Source organism: Bos indicus x Bos taurus, chromosome 21, assembly GCF_003369695.1.
Source record: "Bos indicus x Bos taurus breed Angus x Brahman F1 hybrid chromosome 21, Bos_hybrid_MaternalHap_v2.0, whole genome shotgun sequence".
Classification (NCBI taxonomy): Eukaryota; Metazoa; Chordata; class Mammalia; order Artiodactyla; family Bovidae; genus Bos; species Bos indicus x Bos taurus.
In genome coordinates, this window is record NC_040096.1 from 51957108 (window position 1) to 51975828 (window position 18721).

Genomic DNA, 18721 nt, shown 5'->3' on the forward strand with positions numbered 1-18721 from the left:
GGAACTTCTAAACTCCAGTACTTTAGAATGTGATTTACTTGGAAATACGGTTTATTGCAGATATAATTAATTAAGAAGAGGTCATATTGAAGTAGAGTGGTAGCCTAATCCAATGTAACTGGGGTCTGTAAAAGATGATGGTCATGTGAAGACAGAGACCTAGGGATAACATCATGTACAGATGAAGGATCAATATGATACACCTATAAGCCAAAGAATGCTTGGAGCTACTGTATGTTAGAAGAGAGGCACAGAATATATTACCCCTCCAAGCCCTTAGAAAAACTAACCTGTATCTGACACCTTGATTTTGGACATCTATCCTCTAGAACTATGAAACCATAAATTTCTACTGTTTAAACCACCCACTTTTGAGAGCCCTTGAAACCTTAGGATTAGAAATATGTAAAAATGTGAATATATATATATAGATATCAGATCAGATCAGATCAGTCACTCAGTCATGTCCGACTCTTTGCGACCCTACGAATCACAGTACGCCAGGCCTCCCTGTCCATCACCAACTCCCGGAGTTCACCCAGACTCACGTCCATTGAATCAGTGATGCCATCCAACCATCTCATCCTCTGTCGTCCCCTTCTCCCCCTGCCCCCCATCCCTCCCAGCAACAGAGTCTTTTCCAATGAGTCAACTCATTGCATGAGGTGGCCAAAATACTGGAGTTTCAGCTTTAGCATCATTCCTTCCAAAGAAATCCCAGGGCTGATCTCCTTCAGAATGGACTGGTTGGATCTCCTTGCAGTCCAAGGGACTCTCAAGAGTCTTCTGCAACACCACAGTTCAAAAACATCAATTCTTTGGCACTCAGCCTTCTTCACAGTCCAACACTCACATCCATACATGACCACAGGAAAAACCATAGCCTTGACTAGACAGACCTTTGTTGGCAAAGTAATGTCTCTGCTTTTGAATATGCTATCTAGGTTGGTCATAACTTTCCTTCCAAGGAGTAAGCATCTTTTAATTTCATGGCTGCAGTCACCATCTGCAGTGATTTTGGAGCCAAGAAAAATAAAGTCTGACACTGTTTCCACTGTTTCTCCATCTATTTCCCACGAAGGGATGGGACCGGCTGTCATGATCTTCATTTTCTGAATGTTGAGCTTTAAGCCAACTTTTTCACTCTCCACTTTCACTTTCATCAAGAGGCTTTTTAGTTCCTCTTCACTTTCTGCCATAAGGGTGGTGTCATCTGCATATCTGAGGTTATTGATATTTCTCCCGGCAATCTTGACTCCAGCTTGCGCTTCTTTCAGCCTAGCGTTTCTCATGATGTACTCTGCATATAAATTAAATAAACAGGGTGACAATATACAGCCTTGACGTACTCCTTTTCCTATTTGGAACCAGTCTGTTGTTCCATGTCCAGTTCTAACTGTTGCTTCCTGACCTGCATAGAAATATCTCAAGAGGCAGATCAGGTGATCTGGTATTCCCATCTCTTTCAGAATTTTCCAGTTTATTGTGATCCACACAGTCAAAGGGTTTGGCATAGTCAATAAAGCAGAAATAGATGTTTTTCTGGAACTCTCTTGCTTTTTCCATGATCCAGCGGATGTTGGCAATTTGATCTCTGGTTCCTCTGCCTTTTCTAAAACCAGCTTGAACATCAGAAGTTCACGGTTCACATATTGCTGAAGCCTGGCCTGGAGAATTTTGAGTGTTACTTTACTAGCATGTGAGATGAGTGCAATTGTGTGGTAGTTTGAGCATTCTTTGGCATTGCCTTTCTTTGGGACTGGAATGAAAACTGACCTTTTCCAATCCTGTAGCCATTGCTGAGTTTTCCAAATTTGCTGGCATATTGAGTGCAGCACTTTCACAGCATCATCTTTCAGGATTTGGAATAGCTCACCTGGAATTCCATCACCTCCACTAGCTTTGTTCGTAGTGATGCTTTCTAAGGCCCACTTGACTTCACATTCCAGGATGTCTGGCTCTAGGTCAGTGATCACACCATCGTGATTATCTGGGTCATGAAGATCTTTTTTATACAGTTCTTCTGTGTATTCTTGCCATCTCTTCTTAATATCTTTTGCTTCTGTTAGGTCCATACCATTTCTGTCCTTTATCGAGCCCATCTTTGCAGTAAATCAGTTAGCATTGATATTTTAGCATCTCTAACAGCACTTTAGGAACAAAGCAGAGAGAGTCACTTACCCAAGGTTGGGTATAGTAATGGAGAAGGCGATGGCACCCCACTCCAGTACTCTTGCCTGGAAAATCCCATGGATGGAGGAGCCTGGTGGGCTGCAGTCCATGAGGTCTCGAAGAGTTGGACACAACTGAGCAACTTCACTTTCACTTTTCACTTTCCTGCATTGGAGAAGGAAATGGCAACTCACTCCAGTGTTCTTGCCTGGAGAATCCCAGGGACAGGGGAGCCTGGTGGGCTGCCATCTATGGGGTCGCACAGAGTCAGACATGACTGAAGCAACTTAGCAGCAGCAGCATCAGGTACAGTAAATATATGTATTATTTGTAGTTAATATGTCAGAATATTTGATTGATGGAAGAAAGTAAAAATTAGTAATATCTTATGTTATTTGTTTTATGTTTGTTAGAACTAAGTTTTAGAATTATTGATTATTCTTTCAAATTTTTTTCATTGTTGTTAAATATGTCAGTATTTGACATTGGTATAAAATAGAGCAAAGTTCTTAGTACTATATTTTCATATCATTATAAATTACTTTGTCAATTTCAGTTTTTTGTAACCTGTTGTTAATGTCTACTACAATATTACTGCAGTTAGAAAATAGAGTAAGTTTGTATAATTTTCTGAAATGGCATTGGGAGAGAAAATATTAAAATATTATTAGATTATATTTAATGTGTTATTTTCTCAGCCTAGAGTATAATTAGGGATAGAACAAAACATTGAGGTTGAAGAATATTTCAAGTACTGGAAAACATGTATCCATAGATGAGAGGAATTTGAAATGCAGTTACAAGAATAATTATCAACCTTATAACTATACAAAATCATTATATTAAGATTTAGGCAAGTTTCTAGGAACCTAATTTTCATCATGTGAACATGCTTTTAAAGAATATTAACTTAAAATAATAAAAACATTACCTTCCCAAAGTCCCTAACTATCCCTTCCCCCAGGCAACTGTAAATTCATTTTCTGTTAGTCTCTGTTTTGTAAGTAAGTTCATTTGCATTGGTCACGTACCCACTGCTATATTTTAAAAGGGAAAACCAACAAAGACCTATTGTATAGCACATGAACTTTGTTCAACATTATGTGCCAGCCTGGATGGGAGTGGGGGTTGGGGGAGAATCGATACATGTATTTGTATGGTTGAGGCCCTTTCCTGTTCAGCTGAAACTACCACAACATTGTTAATTGGCTATACCCGAATACAAAATGTTTTTGATGTTTAAAAAATAAAAATTAAAAAAAATGAAGAAATAATAGGACATTTAAGAAAACAATGCATAGATGCTAAAAATGAGATTGCCAATAAAGATGGAGATGAAGTAAAGTGGAAAAGGAGATCCATAAGCAGCTGGGCATGCCTAGATATTAAAAGGAAATTTCCTGGAAGTAGCAAAAAGAAAGTAGTATAGAGGTTGTATTTACTATAGGCAAAGCATTTGTTTGAAAACATACTGACTTTCAAAGGTAATTTTATTGTTCCCTGCCTGTAAATACTTAGAGATCATGGAAATCTAATGTACCTAGTATTGACAATACTAAAAATTTAAACTGTTAATGGATCTCAAAGAGGGAAAATAGCTGTTAGAATTTTCAGGATCATCAACAGGGAACAAATATTATAGATTATTAAAACAGTTGTTCCCCCCAGTCTAGTTTTTGACATTTAATTTTATAACACTTATTGATAGTAGAGATGAGGTACTGACTATAGAATGTAGACTGTGCTCAGTTGCTTCAGTCGTGTCCGACTCTGCGACCTATGGACTATGTATAGCCCACCAGGCTCCTTTATCCATGGGCTTCTCCAGGTAAGAATACTGGAGTGGGTTGCAATTTCCTTCTCCCAACCCAGCAATTGAACCCATATCTCTGGAGTCTCCTGCATTGTAGGCAGTTTCTTTACCCACTGAACTACCTGGGAAGCCCTTTAACTCCCTGCTGCTGCTGCTGCTGCTAAGTCACTTCAGTCGTGTCCGACTCTGTGCGACCCCATAGACGGCAGCCCACCAGGCTGCCCTGTCCCTGAGATTCTCAAGGCAAGAACACTGGAGTGGGTTGCCATTTCCTTCTCTTTAGCACACTAAGACCCCCTAAACCTTGTTTCCATCAGCTCATGGTATCAGAATGTGGAGAAGCAAACCTCCAGATCTGTCTCCTGACTACCTTGATAAGGCATGTAACTGGTCTGTTACCAACTGCACACAGGCCTCCTGAATGCATGGTTTCTCAGCCCTGCACAACCGTTTAAACTGCTGCTGCAAGTGATATATGCAGTAAGCAAGGGCACCAGTATAAAGACAAACGCTAATTGAATAGTGTCGGAGCAGCATGTCACACACTCCCATCAAGCAGAGGATATGACGTAAGTGAGGAACAGAACCAGCAGAAATCACGTCCTGGAGCAGGGCTGGTAGGCGCTGCGAGTGGGCTGTGCAGCGGTGTCCTGTGCACGAGCAGGAAGCCAAGAGACGCACTCCGTACCGTGTTTCTACCAAGAAATGGAAGAACGGGGTCTGACAGGAAAACGTCCTATCCCTCAGCAAAAACAGAGCATGGTTCATGGACTCTGAATGCACATTTACGGCATAGAAGAATTTCAATCCTCTATTTTTATAAAGCAAAACTCCTTAAGTCTTTGTGACTGAGTTTTACATTAACTGGCACATTATTTTGCCTAAAACCTAAGCATTGTCAGTTTGAGAAGAAATCCACTGTGATATATAGATTCCCCATTTAAATTCTAGGGTTTCTTCTTTTGATCCTTTGTAAAATTTTTTATCCAAGAGACAGAATAGATACACATGTATATATTTGGAATCACGAACCATTAAAGAATGAAATAGGAAATCACAAAGATTTAAGTTTTGGCAGCCCTTGCTTTTTTTTTTTTTTAGTTCTTTAAAGACTGTAGCAGAATAAAAGGATGACTGGCTCCTAGAGACAACAAGTGATGAAACTAAAAACAAACAAACAAACAAAGGCACATCCCAAGCAAGGTCAGGTAACCTCAATTCCCTGCCCTGCCCCACGGTAAACAAGATGAATACCTTTAGTAGCAGCTCAGAATTCATCTTTATAAAATGTAGGAAAAGAGTATTATTCTTTTCATCCTTTCTGAAAGTGATTAGAAGCTTCAGAAAACTGAATTACCAATGAAAATTCCCAGCTAATTTTTCTTTGTCCTAAAGTTGCATAAAAAAATAACGACACTCATGATAAGATATGCTCAACTCTTTGGTTTACTTTCTGAGTTATTACCAAGAGTTGAGGGTATAAATGAGATTGGGCCAAAGCAAAAGTCAAGATCTGAGATATAATTTGCTGCATTTCCAATAGTAGTTATGGATTTTTTTTTTTAATGTCTCCAATCATGGTAGAATTATGGTTGGTGGGAAACATTTGTCTCATTTAAAACACACTAACAAGTAAATCTGGGAAACTAATAACTTAATTCAGTATTGATTTACTTGATTTAAGTAATAGGTAGAATATAGCTTCATTCTTAGCTATTTTCTTTAGGGACACTTCTTGAAGTCTGATTCTTAGTATTTTTTAGACCATTTCAATCCTCATGTTATATCGATTATTCAGGAACTTGTCTTAAAATCACCTAGCCAGATCAGCTAAAGCTCATGATCATTTATGATCAAGCAAATGATTTTAAAATGTTATATAGGTATATATACATGATATAGGAGGGCTTCCCTGTTAACTCAGACAGTAAAGAATCTGACTGCAATGCAGAAGACCCAGGTTTGAACTCTTGGTCAGAAAGAGACCCTGAAGAAGGGAATGGCAACCCACTCCAGTATTCTTTCCTGGATAAGTTCATGGGCAGACCATGGGGTCACAAAGAGTCAGACATGACTCAGTGACTAACACTTTCATACATGATATAAGAAATCCAGTCAAAGCCATTCTTCTTATTCCCAAGATATTCCCATAGGAAGCTTTCTGGTTCATTCAAAATCTATGTACATTTTCGTTTTGCCCTTCTCTACTTGTTCACATTAAAAAAAAAAGTAAGGAAAAGAACTATTAAAAATTGACTTTTTCCCCCATAGCATTTAGAATGTGCAATAACAGTTCAGTGTATAAAAAATAATATTCCTAGAAGCTCTTAGCACGTTCTCCTCCTCAGGTAATCTGCTTCTGCAAATCATTCATGCATTCTTATCACCCAATGAATAATTAAAATGACCATTTAGGTTTTATTAATAAATATAGAGGAATAAGAAGAGAAAACTATTAATGCAGAAAGATAAAGGGGGAATACATAAGAAATGTGAAATGGAAAACTTTAAAAAATTATTATTAGGATTGGTTTATTTCCATTAGAGAATGATACATTTCATTAAAAGAATTTTTTTTCTAGAGAAGTGGAGAGAAAACTTAGAAAGACTTTGGGATATGAAAATTAAGTTAGAGTGAAATTGTAAGATAACTCTAAGCAATTATAGTTTATACTTTAGATTTGACTCCTATGTAGTACAGTGACCTCTTTCAGCTATTTGCTATTTCATACATTCATAAATATAAAGGGTAGAATCTTTTAAGACTACATCAGAATGTTGTTTATAACAACTATTTGTTTTCAATATTTCATTTCTATGACCTGTGGAAAAAAATTGCTTTAAAAATATAAACAAAAACACAGCCTTCAAGTGTTTCATAATCTAACCCTAATCTACCTCTTTTCATCTTGTTCTCAAATTTCCATTAACCTGAATGTAAATGACTCCCATTTAATTTCTTCAAAATTACACATCTTCTGTGACTGTTCAGAAAAGTCCCAGCTCTAATGTCACCTTCTCCAAAATCTAATAGCCTTTGGTCATCTTCTTATGATAGTATTCATAACTTTGAATTATAATTGTTATTTATGTATTTGTTTTCTCCATGAAGAGGGCAATATCGTTACTTTTGAATCATTAGTTCTTGTGTAGTGCCTAACAATATACAATCAGTGAATACTTTTTGGATGAATAAATTAAATAACACCACAATCTTCTTTATGTATCTCTTCAGTTTTTCTATGCTACTTTTGAGCTTCATCTCCCAAATCAGAGATATAATAAACCTCAAAAAGCACTGTGAGTCACCGAAAGTTATAGAAATCTGTTTTACTACTCTAATCTTTTCAGTAAGTTCAAGCACAAAAGCCAAATATATTGGTGTCTGGATACTCATCACTATTTTAAAAATGTTACCTTGATGAAATAGTACTTGTTAATCATATAATATTTTCACCTTCCTTTTAGTTCTACAAGGTAAATGGCAATTGTATATCTCATTTCTGCTTTTCCCTGTTCTTCTACGAGAAGTACTTGCTCATCCTCTCAGGGTTTAGGTGATTACACTGCAAGATTAATTATGTGCAAGGATTCCTATTTCCAGTTGCACAAGTGCTTGTATCTCTTTGTAGAGAACTTGACTTTGCTTTATGAGGTTATGACTATCAGATAGGTCGTTCATTTGGATTCACTACTGTTAGGAAATCACTTTGTCTTTATACAGAGAAGAAAGTTACTTAACAGGTATGAACAGAACAATCTATGTGAGAAAAATGTTCACTTAAAAGCTTAAGAATATAAATGCTATTTGTCCCTTAATTCTATGAGTAACATTTTAGCTATTTCTTATTTTCATTTATCCCAATCTTACTTTTTTACTGTTACCAAAACTAAACAGATGAATAAAGTTTAAAAAATGTTTAAAAATTTTTTTCTTAAGATTGAAAAGAGCCTTCAAAGAGGATGGATCCTAAATATATCTCAGACTTTCTTCAGTACAGTGATAACATAATTTTTTTAGACCGTATATAATTTCTTAGTGTAAAGTCATTGGTGAACTCTCATATTAGAGAGATCTCCTGTATCTATGATTTATTGAAATTCCAGTATCATATCTTCCTTTTCCAACTTTGGCTTTTAAGTCATATGATGGTTAATTGTATGTGTCAACTTGTATGGGCTTTGGGATACACAGACCTCTGGTCAAAATTATTTTTAGAGTTTCTATGAGGGTTTTTTCTTTTTTGGATAAGATTAACATTTAAATTGCTAGCTTGAGCAATACTGATTGATGTCCTTTATGTAAGTGGACCTCATCCCATCAGCTGAAAGCATTAATAGAGCAAAAGCCTTCCTTCCTTTATGTGTAAGAGAATTCATTTGCCTTGATTGTCTTCAAATTTGAACCATAATAAGTAAGTCTCTTTTCCTCCCTCTCTTTCCTACGCTCCTCACCCCACTGAAACACAAAATACACATAATGAGATATAGCTCTCTCTATGTATCTCCTAGTGTTTCTGTTTCTCTGGAAAATCCTGACTACTATAGGCAGTTACAATTTACTTATTAGGTATTTGAATATGTTGTATGCTTTGAATCATGTCATTTCATGTTGTGAATGCTCTTTTTATGGAACTCAGCTTTGGCTGCTCACCATTTAAAAGCCAATAATTTGAGAAACAAGTGTCAGTAGAAAGGATAGGTGTGTTAATCAGAAAAGCTGGCAATATGGGCAGAGGGAAGACCATTTCCAAAGATTCTGCTCAGCCATGACAGTTTTTAAAGGGAAAATTGGAGGGGAAGAATCTCAGTTGAGAAATGGAATATTACTTGCCTTATCAGTAAACAAAGGATGTCACCCTCCCTAGCAAGTGCAGCCAATAGCCATGGCAAGCTGGTGATCCCTGAGGAAACTCAGGAAGAAAAGGAATACCAGTCATCTAGGTGTCATAAGACTGTAGCTACTACTAACAGTAAAACCTGAGGAAACTCAGGATGCAGAGATACTGCTGCCAGAAAGCTGAGGTGCGTATCAAAGGAATGATTTCTGTGAGTCCAGACTCTTGCATTTTCCCATACATGGAAAAGTGCTAAATTCCTTAACTTGAGATATTTAGGTTTTTCCTTTTTTCTATTAAAAGTCATCTTTTTATTACTATCTGCCTTTTGTTGCAAAACTCCTGTACATCCTGGCTTCCCTACCCCCTCCACCCCCAAACCTCCTTGAAGCAGTTCTCTCAGAGTTTTTTGAGATGCTGCCTCCTGGGCTTGAAGTTCTAAAAATTTCCTTTGAATAAAACATGACTCCCAACTTTTAGGTTGTGAATAATTTCTTAGTCAACATGTGAATCATAGAGGCAGGAGGTTGGGTTCTGCATCATTCTAGTTGCACCCAGACAGGCTGACTCCCTCTACAGATGTTATCTTGCCAGCATGAACCTCCTGCAGGTTTCCTTAGGGGGCTGTTGAGGGTAAAGAGCTAATCATTCTTTAACTACTAATGCTTCATTCTTTCTTCTTGTTATCTAGGGAAAGAATCAACAAGTTAGACAAGGCATGGTGCACATTCAGGATAGCATAAGTTAGGAGTTAGGTTAAATTGCCTAGTGATCTCATTCCTATAATTAGGTTTTAAAGTTCAGAGGGGGACAGAAATATGTAAGTAGGAAAGGGACAAAAGAGCTGCTTTTCCTCTGAAGGAAAAAGAGAGGAAATTAAGACCAAAATTTAAAGTTACTCCTTTATAGGAAAAATTTGCTTTAAAAACATGGAGATAATATTGTGGTCTTCACAACTTCTGTGATAGCTCAGTTGGTAAAGGATCCACCTGCAAGACACCCCGGTTCGATTCCTGGGTCCGGAAGATCCCCTGGTGAAGGGATAGACTACCCACTCCAGTATTCTTGGGCTTCCCTTTAGCTCGGCTGGTAAAGAATCCTCCTGCAACGTGGGAGACCTGGGTTTGATCCCAGGGTTGGGAAGATTCTCCTGGAGAATGGAAAAACTACCCACTCCAGTATTCTGGCCTGGATAATTCAATGGACTATAGTCACAAACAGCTGGACATGACTGAGCCTCTTTCACTATCATGACTAATGTGAAACACAAGTAGACAAAGCAATGGCCTGATTGTAATTGGTTGTGTCCCTAGTATTAGAGAAACTGTGCTAGAGTTGAGTTTGCAGGGAAGCAAAATGTGCCACTTAAAAAGTCTCTTTGGCATACACATTATTTCAAGCTGAAAATCAAGACTCTAAAGACTCAGGACGAATCTTTGATCTTCTCCCTAACTGCCTAAAATGATGTATTGATAACCAGCTTAGTATTGCTGCATAATTAACAAATTACCAAACATTTTGTGGCTTAAAATAACACACAGATTTATCATCTCATAGTTTCTGATCAGGAGTCTTTTATTAGTACTGTTGCATCCTCTGCTCAGTGTCTCACAAGGTTTCAGTCAAGGTATTGCCAAGCTGAGTTTTCATCTGGAGGCTAGCATTGGGAAGAATACACTTTTAAGCACTGAGATTACTGCAAGATGTCATAGCTTTATGTTTGAATGACTGAGGGCTCCAGTATTTTGCTCTCTGCCTGCTAGAGGTCAGTAATGCTGAAAAAGCTGAAGTTAAAATGGTTCTGTGAAGACCTCCAAAACCTTTTAGAACTAACACCCAAAAAACATGTCCTTTTCATTATAGGGGACAGGAATGCAAAAGCAGGAGGTCAAGAAATATCTGGAGTAATGGGCAAGTTTGCCCTTGGAGTACAGAATGAAGCAGGGCAAAGGCTAATAGAGTTTTGCCAAGAAAATGCACTGATCATAGCAAACACCCTCTTCCAAAAACACAAGAGAAGACTCTAAACATGGACATCACCAGATGGTCAACACTGAAATCAGATTGATTATATTCTTTGCAGCCAAAGATGGAGAAACTCTATACAGTCAGCAAAAATAAGATTGGGAGATGAATGTGGCTCAGATTATGAACTCCGTATTGTCAAATTCAGACTTAAATTGAAGAAAGTAGGGAAAACCACTACATCATTCAGGTATGACATAAACCAAATCCCTTATGATTATACAGTGGAAGTGAGAAATAGATTTAAGGGACTAGCTCAGATAGACAGAGTGCCTGATGAACTATGAACAGAGGTTCATGACATTGTACTAGAGACAGGGATCAAAACCATCCACAAGAAAAAGAAATGCAAAAAGGCAAAATGGCTGCCTGAGGAGGCCTTACAAATAGCTGTGAAAAGAAGAGAAGTGAAAAGCAAAGGCGAAAAGGAAAGATAAACCCATTTGAATGTAGAGTTCCAAAGAATAGCAAGGAGAGATAAGAAAGCCTTCCTCAGTGATCAATGCAAAGAAATAGAGGAAAACAATAGAATGGGAAAGACTAGAGATCTCTTCAAGAAAATTAGAGATACAAAGGGAACATTTCATCCAAAGATGGGCTCAATAAGGACACAAATGATATGGACCTAACAGAAGCAGAAGATATCAAGAAGAGGTGGTAAGAATACACAGAAGAACTATACAAAAAAGATGTTCACAACCCAGATAATCATGATGGTGTGATCACTCATCTAGAGCCAAATATACTGGAATGTGAAGTTAAGTGGGCCATAGAAAGCATCACTATGAACAAAGCTAGAGGAAGTGATGGAATTCCAGTTGAGCTATTTCAAAACCTAAATGATAATGCTGTGAAAGTGCTGTGCTCAATATGCCAGCAAATTTGGAAAACTCAGCAGTGGCCACAGGACTAGAAAAGGTCAGTTTTCATTCCAATCTCAAAGAAAGGCAGTGCCAAAGAATGCCCAAACTACCACACAATTGTACTCAACTCACATGCTAGTAAAATAATGCTCAAAATTCTCCAAGCCAGGCTTCAGCAATATGTGAACCATGAACTTCCAAATGTTCAAGCTGGATTTAGAAAAGGCAGAGGAACCAGAGATCAAATTGCCAACATCTGCTGGATCATCGAAAAGGCAAGAGAGTTCACATCTATTTCTGCTCTATTGACTATGCCAAATCCTTTGTGTGGATCACCATAAACTGGAAAATTCTGAAAGAGATGGGAATACCAACCACCTGACCTGCCTCTTGAGAAATCTGTATGCGGGTCAGGAAGCAACAGTTAGAAATGGACATGGAACAACAGACTGGTTCCAAATAGGAAAAGCAGTATGTCAAGGCTGTATTTTGTCACCCTGCTTATTGAACTTCTATGCAGGGTACATCATGAGAAATGCTGGACTGGGTGAAGCACAAGCTGGAATCAAGATTGCCAGGAGAAATATCAATAACCACAGATATACAGATGACACCACCCTTATGGCAGAAAGTGAAGAAAAACTAAAGAGCTTCTTGATGAAAGGGAAAGAGGAGAGTGAAAAAGTTGGCTTAACACTCAACATTCAGAAAACTAAGATCATGGCATCTGGTTCTATCACTTCATGGCAAATAGAGGGGGAAACAGTGAAAACAGTGACAGAATATACTTTTGGGGCTCCAAAATCTCTGCAGAATATGACTACAGACATGAAATTAAGAGACATTTAATCCTTGAAAGAAAAGCTATGACCAACCTAGACAGCATATTAAAAAGCAAAGACATTACTTTGCCAACAAACGTCCATCTATTCAAGGCTGTGGTTTTTCCAGCGGTCATGTATAGATGTGAGAGTTGTAGTGCAAAGAAAGCTGAGCACCAAACAGTTGATGCTTTTGAACTGTGGTGTTGGAGAAGACTTCACAGTCCCTTGGACTGCAAGAAGAATTCCAGCCAGTCTATCCTAAAGGAGATCAATCCTTAATATTCATTGGAAGGTCTGATGTTGAATCTGAAACTCCAATACTTCGGCCACCTGATGTGAAGAACTGACTCATTGGAAAAGACCCTGATGCTGGGAAAGATTGAAGGCGGGAGGAGAAGGGGACGACAGAGGATGAGATGGTTGGATGGCGTTTCTGACTCAATGGATATGAGTTTGAGTAAACTCCCGGAGTTGGTGATGGACAGGGAGGCCTGGCATGTTCCAGTCCATTGGGTCGCAAAAAGTCAGACAGAACTGAGCAACTGAACTGAACTTAACTGAACTGCTACAGGTCACCTTTATGTCCTAGAGGCCACTTATAGGTCCTTGTGGCCCTGCTCGGTTTTTCTTTGCCACAAAGAACTTCCTCAACATAGTAGCTTATTTCCTCAAACCTGCAAGTATAATTTTTCAGTGTAGTCTCTAAACTGAAGTCTTATATATCATGTAATCAAGGAAGTGACATCCCTATATCCCCACAGTAGTGCCACATTTTGTTGGCCAGAATCAATGGATAAGGGGCCTGTTTCAGGAAGGAATTACGACCATGGATAGCAGCAGTATGAACTAAGTGTTGCAGACAGGAACCTAACAAAGCCCATTTGTTAAAATTCCTTTCTGTGTCCCATTGTCTCTGTGGTCTTGGTGGTTGATTTAGTCTGTAAGTTGTGTCTGACTCTTGACTCCATGGACTGTAGTCTGCTGGGCTCCTCTGTCCATGGAATTTCTCAGGCAAGAATACTGGAATAGGTTTCCTTTTCCATTTCCAGGGGATCTTCTAGACCCAGGGATTGCACCTGGCCCTCCTGCATTACAGGAAGATGGATTCTTTACTGCTGAGCCACCAGGGAAGCTCAATTGTCTCTGCTTGGCTCAGTAAACACTTATTTACCAAACAATTGCTTTTCTATCTCCATGTCAATTGCCTCCCTCTCCTTTGATGCCCCAAACCATTATGACAACATTCTCTTTTGTCTTCAGCTGAATGATCTTTAGGATGAGGGTTTCACTTTGCCAAGCTACTCAAATTTTATATTATTAAACTTTTGTTTGGTTTTTTCCCTGCTAATGTTCCTAATGGCAATTTAATTCTTAGACTAACCAGAAGAACCCAGGAGAGTAGATGAAAATTTCTTCCTCTCTGACAAGGTTATTCCTTAAGGATATTTAATCAAAATAATTTACATTAAAATTTTTGTATCTTTTAGGTTTATGTTGATAATCTCCACATTATATAATATCCTGAGTGCTAGATACATAGCAGAGTCCATACATTGGAAAAAAAGAAGTGAAATAACTGAAGTAATATTTAATGTAATGTACCATGGTAATAAATAAATCATGTTCATAAAAAGCATATCCACTACTGCTAGAATAATTAGAGCAGATATTTACTAGGTAAATATTCCATAACTTTATTTCTTTTCAACATGTGAAAATATACATGTTACAGTATTATAGAAATCTATTTTTATAGCATGATTCCACATATGGGGAATGTCTTAAATTTGCATTGAAACCACCAGGTGGTGTGCCATGAGGTGGCTCCAAGGAACTCTGGTGCTTTTTGTTTCAGCACAGAAAGAATTCAGTGAGAGGCAAAGTGATAGATAAGAAGTGCTTTATTAGAAGTGGATGCTTGTAAGGCTTACAAGTAGGGGATGAGAGGGTGCCACACCCTAGGAACTTAGTGGTCTACAAAGGACAAGGGGTATGGGGAGAAGACCACCTTCTTTCTCATTCTTGAGTAGATGTCACACTTCCATTATCGGTGTCAGATGAGGGAGTTTTCTTGTCCCTACATAGTCAAGGCAGGACTGTCATGGCACTATGGAAAAATTGTTTCACGTCTCAATACAGTAAGGCTCTTTCAGTTTGAAATGTCACTTTCCATAAAATGTTTTGTATGTATTCAGAGAGCATCTCCTCAGTTCAGTTCAGTCGCTCAGTTGTGTCCGACTCTTTGCGACCCATGAATCGCAGCACGCCAGGCCTCCCTGTCCATCACCAACTCCCAGAGTTTACACAAACTCAGGTCCATTGAGTCCGTCATGCCATCCAGCCATCTCATCCTCTGTTGTCCCCTTCTCCTCCTGCCCTCAATCTTTCCCAACATCAGGATCTTTTCAAATGAATCAGCTCTTCACATCAGATGGCCAAAGTATTGGAGTTTCAGTTTCAACATCGGTCCTTCCAATGAACACCCAGGACTGATCTCCTTTAGGATGGACTGGTTGGATCTCCTTGCAGTCCAAGGGACTCTCAAGAGTCTTCTGCAACACCACAGTTCAAAAGCATCAGTTCTTAGGTGCTCAGCTTTCTTTATAGTCCAACTTTCACATCCATACATGACTACTGGAAAAACCATAGCATTGACTAGATGGACCTTTGTTGACAAAGTAATGTCTCTGCTTTTTAATATGCTGTCTAGGTTGGTCATAACTTTCCTTCCAGTGAGTAAGGATCTTTTAATTACATGGTTGCAATTACCATCTGCAGTGATTCTGGAGCCTCAGAAAATAAAGTCAGCCACTGTTTCTACTGTTTCCCCATCTATTTGCCATGAAGTGATGGGATCAGATGCCATGATCTTCGTTTTCTGAATGTTGAGCTTTAAGCCAACTTTTTCACTCTCCTCTTTCACTTTCATCAGGCAGGGATCAACAACTTACTCACTGGGCAGGATACGGGTCATGTCACTACTGTTTATTGTTTGGGAGCATGGCTCATGCTTCTGTTGCATGGTTTTGTTGCTAAATAGGCCTTCTTGGTTTTGTGGTTAAGCAAACCTGCTTTCTTGAGTGATCATTAACTTACAGAGGTCTTCCATACCTTTTTCTTTACTTACAAACTTCTAGTGGGGTTAAATAACTACTTTCTTTGACCCTTAACTCTACCTATCAGTATGACTTTGCCTAGCTAGTATTTATATTGTAAGCGCTAAAATTGTTGATAACCAGTCTAACACTACAGGGAGCAAATGGGTGTGTTAGTGTGCTATTTTGTAGTTTGTTTTGCTTTAGCAGATTATAACTTGGATAAATTAATTCCTTGAAATTGAACAAATTCACTTGTTTAGATATCTAGAACTAATATCATGCCAGGAAAACTTGGTTTCTTCATTCATCTTGTTCTTTTCTAATTCCATAGCACTGAAAAAACTATAGTCTAAAAATTTTGGGGCTGAACTTTCTCATCTGTAAAATAATGTTGCATGAGGTGATCTCTAGAAATTATTCCAGTCTAAAATTTTGCTCCTTTCCTATATTTTTATGTGTAATTCATTCAGCTTTGTCCTGCATTTATCAAATTTTTCAGACAATGGTAGAATAACATCCTTTTAAATGCATTTTTATGCATGTATAGTGATAATTATTACAGAGTATTCTCAATTATCTGCAATCTTCTTTGAAAATAGTGTATTGCTGTGTTGAATTAGGGTAATAGGTGCGTCATTTCTCAATTTTGCTTCAAGTAGGCACTCTTAACCATTGGTTTTCTTCTCTTGGTCCCTTTGGGTAGATTAACACAAAACAAAATAAAATAATTGCTAATTGCTGTTGCTGTGGCTATTCATAAGTCATCATTCTTTCCATTTTAAGATTATTGTAATTTACTTATTTGTAGTTATAGTCTTCACTGAAATATGTATGCCATGCCTCCTCAACTGTTTTTAATCTTCCAGCTATTCAGTTATTTTCAAATATCTTAGTGCAAAAAAAAAAACTTATCTGGATTTTAATCTTGAAATTCTACCAGTGTTTTTTATTTTATTGCTTGTGCTTTAGGTGTCATCCCCTTAAAAAATCAAGACCTACATCAAGGAGTTTTTTTCTCAATTTTTACTTCTAGAAGTTTTATGATTTCAGGTCTTACATTTAAGTCTTTGATACATCTTCAGTTCAATTTTGTTAGTGGTAGAAATTGTGGGTCTAGTTTCATTCTTTTACATAATAAATATCCAATTATCCGAGCTCCCCTTATTGAAGGGAACATCTTTTCTCCATTGAATATTTTTGGCTTTCTTTTCAAATATTAGTTGACTGTATATGCATGGATATATTTCTGGGCTCTTGATTCTGTCCCTTTTGTCTGTCTTTATGCCAGTATTATACTAGTCTTTTGATGACTATAGCTTTATAATATAGCTAGAAATCAGGAAGTGTGATAACTTTGTTCTGGGGGATCATCAGCTCTACTTGCCCATCTCTAAGCTTGAGTGCCAGTGGAACTTTTTCTAAGAGTTGTCTCCAGCCCTTCTTGTCAGATGCAACTGGAAGACACTATCCACTTGGGTGGGAGGACTGTGAGTCAGCTCTTTGATTAGACATAGGCTCCCTGGGCTCTAGGGTTGGCAACATTTTTTGTTTGAGGATCCAAATCAGGCATATCTGCACCTTGCTGAGTTCCCAAGTTGGAGTATGCCCCAGACATGGTTCTATAGATGAGCAAAGGTGATGGTTAAAAGTACCACTTGGGCACTACAGATATGGACTCAATAAGCCAAAATCTGGGTGCTGGTTGTTGCACACCACTCCCCTCTTCTTTATCACAGTCATATTTCCAGTGGTTGAATCCCACAGACTCCCCTGTGATCCCTGAATGCCACATCAGAGTAGGGACTCCCACCGAGTCACCCATATGCTGGTTTAGTGGCTGGTTTCCCCCCTAGGTTGTCTTTTTCACTAGAAGCTGGAGGATCAGGTGAAACCTCTCTGTGTGGTACTGTGCTTGCCTGAGAGAGGGGCCACTGAGTCAAGATAAAGCCATTTCTCTTATGCTTCTGATATGCTCTGTGTTGGGCTCTTCAGTGCAGAGGGTTGCTTCAGCCTCATGTCTGGTTCTAGAAAGCTTGCAGTGATTTCTTGCTCTTGAGCAGTTTTAGTTGTTCTTGTGATGTGACAGTCAGTCAACCTATATTTTTGGTGATGCTTCTCCTCAGAAATCCCTTTTAAAATAAACAACAGCCAACATCCTCACCTGTTATAGGGAAAAGTGAAACTCCTTCCCAATGCAGCCCCTCTCTCCTGTTAGTAGCATGCAGCCAGCTTCTTAGGGACTAGAAAACAAAAAAGGCATTTGGCTTCTAGTTTAATGTAGATACCATTTGCTCTGTGGCAAGTTTCAAAATAAACTTTTGGTGATGCCTCCTCTTTCCTCAGTTTTTCATGAAGGAAAAGTATCCCTCTCTTAAAATTTTGAAGATATTTTCTATAAATCATAGTCTGTGAAATGATTTTTTCAGATAAATCTTATTGTATACATTTAAAGGACAATACAAAAAGAAAAGGAGAATAGAAGGTAGGTTAGAGCAACCTAGAAGATTTTTTGTTAGAGTGAAACTTGAGTGAAGTTTATAATTTTTCTATTACTATAAAATAAAACCTACGACTTAAATATTATATCATTCACTTGGATGTATACATGTAACAAAGGAAAGAACACTTTATTTTTGGAACTTTCTAAGTAACTGCTTTTGAGTTACTTGGAAAATGACAGGCAGTCTTTTCTTGGGTATCAGTTGAGTCCCCATAACCCCCAAATCCTCTGACCTAATCTCCTAGGATGGGTCTTTTGAAATAGGTGTGCCATCTTGAAGAGACTGAGTTCTTGGAACCACGCTATGGTAATGGGTATACTAGTCAATCTCTGGAAAGAATTAGAGTGACTATAGATTTCTATAGAATCTTGGATTATGTTAGTTGTCTTGGTATAAAATTATTAATAGTCCCACTTCCTATCCTTTCATTATAAAAATTTTTCATGGTTTGGCAATAAATTATACAGTAACCTCATTCAGTCTTCCCAATCAGCATTTAAACTGCAGTGAGCAACTGCCAGCCAGTGAAGTAACACTATAGCCAGGACCCGGATATATTTGAAGGATGCTGAAAACCTGAATGGGGA